We start from the raw sequence: 5,331 nt of genomic DNA, 5'->3' as shown, positions 1-5,331 counted from the left end.
AGTTAGAAGCAGTTGTTAGATCTCAAATAAATTTAAATGGGACCAATTGGCACACAGAACCTTTCGATTAAAATAAAATTTGTCGAAATCGCTCCACCCACTCAAAAGTTCTGATGTAACATACATAAAAAAAAAATACAGTCGAATTGAGAACCTCCTCATTTTTTGGAAGCTGGTTAAAAAACAGTGTCCTAAGACGGTTTTATCGCTAGCTAATTGTCAACGGTACAATTTCCTTTATAACCGTAAATTATTTAAGTGATAAAAAAGCCACTCAGACAGCGACAACGCCCCACGCTGCACTCCCTCGGGAGCGCAGTGAACGATCATCGAGGGCTGGCGGCCAGAGCCGCCGCCCGCCTCACGCTCAGGGCGCCGCGCCACATCTCCTAATTCGTGGCCGGTACGATCACACGTAGTGTGTTGATCTCGTGAAGAGCTTACTTTAGAAATGATCCTATGAAGTAAGGTCTTAACTAGAACTCCGCGACCGGCCGATGTCATTGTGCGCGCGAGAATTTGGCCAGCGCGATGCAGGATTGGGCGCGATAAGTAAAGCTCCATCTAGCGGCTGATTGAGAAACTGCGTCGTTAGGTTAAATCCTATTTACGTATGCGCTTAATATTAATTCCAGTTACTTCTCTAGTATATAAGGGTTTCAACCTCGCACCTTTATTTTTTATTTGTTTATCAATGATATTTACTTTATATGCAACCGTCTAGCAACAAGTTACGGACCTTTTTTCACTTACTTTTCTTAAGGATTCACAGTTACACATAAAAAGCTTACGTTCTTTCCCGTTTTATTTGTATATATACTTTTAACGATGTTATTTTTTTTTCAACAACGCTAGGCTTGAGAGACATGCAAAATTGGCATTTTTGCACGTCGCCTTTGGTACCTTCCACACAATGTTATAGATTCATTGATTACAAACATTGCCTTTTGCTGATATCAGGTGTTTGTTATCTTTAGTAAAAATGAGTGTGTTGAAGAGAGCATAAACTTTCACTGACAAAAGAATATGTGGCTTATCATTCCATTATATTTAACACAAATGATATAAATAATATTTCAACTATTTTATGGTCGCTCTAAAAAAAAAAAAAAAAAAATTAAAGGCAAACCTACATTTAAGATTGAGAAGCATAAAATTTACTTTTTCACTTCCTCCCATGTTACAATGAATAATAAACTGGGTTTGGTTAGATAATTCCGAAAATGATAAATATAAGACGTGAAATTTTGCACTAACGGTTCATAGAACTAAAGATCATAATTTTTTTTGCAATTTGAAGAATCTAACACATACACTCAGATAGCACATAATTATGTAGTTTCAGACACATTTATTTTTATTTTCCGCTGTATCGCTACGGCAGTAAAGAATATAGTCACCCCTTCTCTTCCCGTGGGTGTCGTAAGAGGCGACTAAGGGATAACACAGTTCCACTACCATCTTGGAATTTAAAAAACCGACCGATGGCGGGATAACCACGCAACTGCTGGTTTTTAAATACACAGGCCGAAGACGCCATTTTTGGCGCGAACTTGTGGAGGCCTATGTCTAGCAGTGGACTGCGATAGGCTGAAGCGAGAGAGACACATTTATTTTTAGGAGAAACGTGTTTTATTTAAAAAAATAACAATCATTTATTGAAGTATAATGTGTGAATAAAAAGCAATGGCGCAAGCTTATGGCGAAAATAAATATTTTCATCTCATTTCATTTCAATATTTAAATATGAAGTTAAAATCATAGTAACTTTGGAAGACACCGGCTATCAAAGGCGTACATAATTGTGTTTGCTCGCAAACGAAAAAAACCGACTTCAATTATATCGACGAGTAATACAACGTAGATCGACGAAAAAATAGTCAAGTAACAACACGTTATCAAAGATTACTCAAAAAGTAGTTATCAGATCTCAATAAAATTTATATGTGACCACATGACAAACATCAGCTTTCGATTAAATTAAAGATCATTAAAATCGGTATACCCAGTAAAAAGTTATGCGGATTTTCGAGAGTTTCCCTCGATTTCTCTGGAATCCCAAATGGATGGATGGTACCAAACTAGGAATATCTCCTTTCCAACAAAAAAAGAATTATCAAAATCGGTTCATAAGCGACGGAGTTATCCCCGAACATACATAAAAAAATAAAAATAAAAAAAAATATATATATATAGGTTAGGTTAGGACCGTATATATATATATTGAATTGAGTAACCTCCTCCTTTTTTTGAAGTCGGTTAAAAATAGTATCGATAGTATCGATACTATCGAAGATCAGCATATGTTTAGGAGTAATACTGTCGATAGTATCGATAGTTCATACTATCAATAGTTTAATAAACGACGATAGTATTGCCTTCCAATAATCAATTACATAGCTTAGTATGTATTTCATACAAATATTAAATATAGTATACGTTATAATCTTAAAGTAATTATTAAAAAAACCTATTCCGAATACAATCAAAAATTGACACGGGGCAACATTTAGCTCTGTCAAATTATAATTTTTCAATGAAACTTCTTTTTAAAATACAGTGAATTGGGAGCGGGTACCCACATTGTACGTTTAAAGAAGTTTAGTAAAGTTAAAAGGGAGAAAAGAAAGTCTCTGATGTGGATACATTTTCGAAAGGATGGTGATAGGCAAATATATAATTGGGAAACGATACCTACTATCGGTGGTTATTATACTATCGATGGTGTAATACTATCGATAGTTTTACAAACTATTGATAGTTATTTTATTTTAAACAACGATACTATCGATAGAATCGATAGTATTATTTAAAAAAGATCGATACTATCGATACTATTGATAGTATTATAATGTAATAGTATCGATCCTATCGATACTATTACTTTTAATCAATAGTATTCGTTTATTAGTGATGTCAATAGTATCGATGGTGTCGATAGAATCGATACTATCGATAGCACTATCGATTTTGTTACTAGTTTTCGAGGTCATCTATCGATAGCGAAATTATTGATAGTTAGGCAAGTCTAGTTAATAACACGGGTAGCAACTTTACAAGTAGATTAATTGTTCTCTTTAATATACCTACTGGCAACGCAAGGTGATATAAGCAGTGTTGTCAGAGTGATTTGGTCGAAAGTTACGTTGGCATGCATGAAAAGTCACATTTTTAAACTAAAACTTACGTAGTGGTAATTTTATGATTGTGAATGTAGCAGCCATCAGCCAAATGGAGTAAATAATTAATAAGATAAAATTTTATAAAAATGCGTATTTAAAATTTAAGGATTAATAAATGCATTTTTATAAATATTATATTTTAAATTATTTACTCTATTTGTAGTTCTAAAATTTTCTGATGTTTGCTACATTCACACTCATAAAATTGCTCATGTATTTTTCAGCTCACAGATCAAAAATTTTTATTATTTTATATTTAAGCTATTGCATAGCTTCGATTGCGGGCCTTGAGCGCGGGGACCGAATCCAGAAATTCCGTAACGAAAAAACCTCACGCTCCCCACTCCGACAGGCACGGAGGTGTGGCTTGAAGGCCGTCTATCGTCTAACGTCGTTTCAGTTCGGCAGTCTTCGACACGGCTTCGTGTGCGTGCGATTAGAATACTTATAGAGTAATACTTATAATATAGCAAACTTATGTTTCTTCAGTTACCATAAACCTATAGTTTCAATGATAAATATTCCTAAATAACCAAAAGCTACTGTAAGATAATAAAACCCACATGTATTGTAAAATAATAAAAATATTTTAAACAATATTACTTTTTATTTATTTAATAAAAGAAAAAAATTTGTTTTCTTATCGGTCACCACGCTCAAACAGTGTAACTTGAATTAATATCAAAGAAAAAGAAATACTGCATAAATAAAATAAATAAATAATTATAATTGCATAAGTTGATACAAAATGCTATGCAATAGCTTTACCGCGGCAGTCCCCGAGTGCCACACGTCTTTTTATATTTATAAACTCTATCTGTAATGTAATATCTTCTTTCTACCACCTCTATGCAGATGATCTCCAGATATACTCTCACTCCACTGTTCCTAACTTACCTCAGTGTGTATCGCGCATAAACAATGACCTTTTAGCCATTGGTAAATGGAGTAAAGCCTATGGCCTAAATATTAATCCAAAATCGCTTTGTAGTAGCGGTGGGCGTTATTTAACGTAATCGGTTTCAGTAACTAGTTACGAAGCTAATAACCATATACGTAGTTTCGCCGATACGAATGTAACGATTATTTTACGTACGCAGTTTTTTTGCGTACGCAGTTTTATCAAAAACTTGACACAACGACCGGCGCATAAGCGTTTTGCCTATTAACGTAACAGGTTACTAATATTAATCATTACAATACGCAGATACGCTTACGCGTAGGATAAAAAGAGATGGCTATAAGTACTATAGATGCATCTTTATTTTCGAATATGCTCATGGGATTTTGTACGCAATTGACTATGAGCTTAAGTTTATTTTAATACGCACAGTTTTTTTAAAGAAATTTTAATTTCGGTCGTGTTTCTTTTTAAATATTTTCGAATTTACTATTTAGCATTAAGTTAAGACAGTTGACGAGTGATTAATTATTAACGATTAATGTTATTGTCTCGTGTTGAAGTATATACTAAAATAGTATGGGTTTTTTGTTGTATTTTTAATTATATGTATGTATGTATGTATTTCGAAAAATAATTAAAAACTGTACATAAAAAATCAAATGAACTTCTAAATACGCCTGCATCGATTATTATGACTATACAAAAATCAAAAAGTAATTTAAATAACATGTTTTGCAGCCAGTCTTAAGCCTGGATAAAATATGAAGGGAATTTAATTTAATTATACTATCCATCAATATTAACGCACGTAACGGCATTCGTATGTATTACAAGTTATAACACATAACTACTTCATAACCATAATACAAACAAAAGTAATATGACGTCGCCGTCCCGTACTGATACTGTATACAAAAATAACTAGTTTCGAAAAATAAGCAGTTTCGAAACTAGTTACGCGTATCCACGAAACTACGTATAACCGATTACACATAAAAGACGTTACGACCCACGACTAATCCAAATAAAACGAAAGCTATTATTATAGGAAGCTCCAGATTGTCGTAAATATTGCAGTGTTTGTTCGTTTTTTTCATTTTTACCTGTTTTGTAATTCTTGAAAAGTTACTTAATTTTAAATAAAATTGTTTCTTAAATACAGGTTACATGAACAGATCAAAAGTTACGTAATATGTTAAAATGTAACCTTCCGGCAACACTGGACAAATGGGTAGTAAAATAAGT

At 33.2% G+C, this 5,331-nt stretch overlaps 1 non-coding gene across 1 annotated transcript; it reads right to left on the bottom strand.

The window, feature by feature from the left end:
* Positions 1-269: 269 nt before the first annotated feature.
* LOC123666651 lies at positions 270-474 on the bottom strand. The gene has a single exon (XR_006745303.1). It is a non-coding gene; the product is annotated as a small nucleolar RNA U3 (small nucleolar RNA).
* Between the last annotated feature and the right edge of the window lie 4,857 nt (positions 475-5,331).

This window comes from Melitaea cinxia, chromosome 26 (genome assembly GCF_905220565.1).
Source record: "Melitaea cinxia chromosome 26, ilMelCinx1.1, whole genome shotgun sequence".
NCBI lineage: Eukaryota > Metazoa > Arthropoda > Insecta > Lepidoptera > Nymphalidae > Melitaea > Melitaea cinxia.
The sequence above is the reverse complement of the archived record's forward strand: the minus strand, read 5'-3'. Positions and strand labels throughout refer to the sequence as shown.